Consider the following 211-nt stretch of genomic DNA (forward strand, 5'->3'; position numbering starts at 1 on the left):
TGCGCTACGCGGGCCTCTCACTGCTGTGGCCTCTCCCGTCGCGGAGCACAGGCTCCGGACGCGCAGGCTCAGCGGCCACGGCTCGCGGGCCCAGCCGCTCCGCGGCATGTGGGATCCTCCCGGACCGGGGCACGAACCCGCGTCCCCTGCATCGGCAGGCGGACTCTCAACCACTGCGCCACCAGGGAAGCCCTGGACTATTTCTTTTAAT

This window comes from Physeter macrocephalus, chromosome 2, assembly GCF_002837175.3.
Source record: "Physeter macrocephalus isolate SW-GA chromosome 2, ASM283717v5, whole genome shotgun sequence".
Classification (NCBI taxonomy): domain Eukaryota; kingdom Metazoa; phylum Chordata; class Mammalia; order Artiodactyla; family Physeteridae; genus Physeter; species Physeter macrocephalus.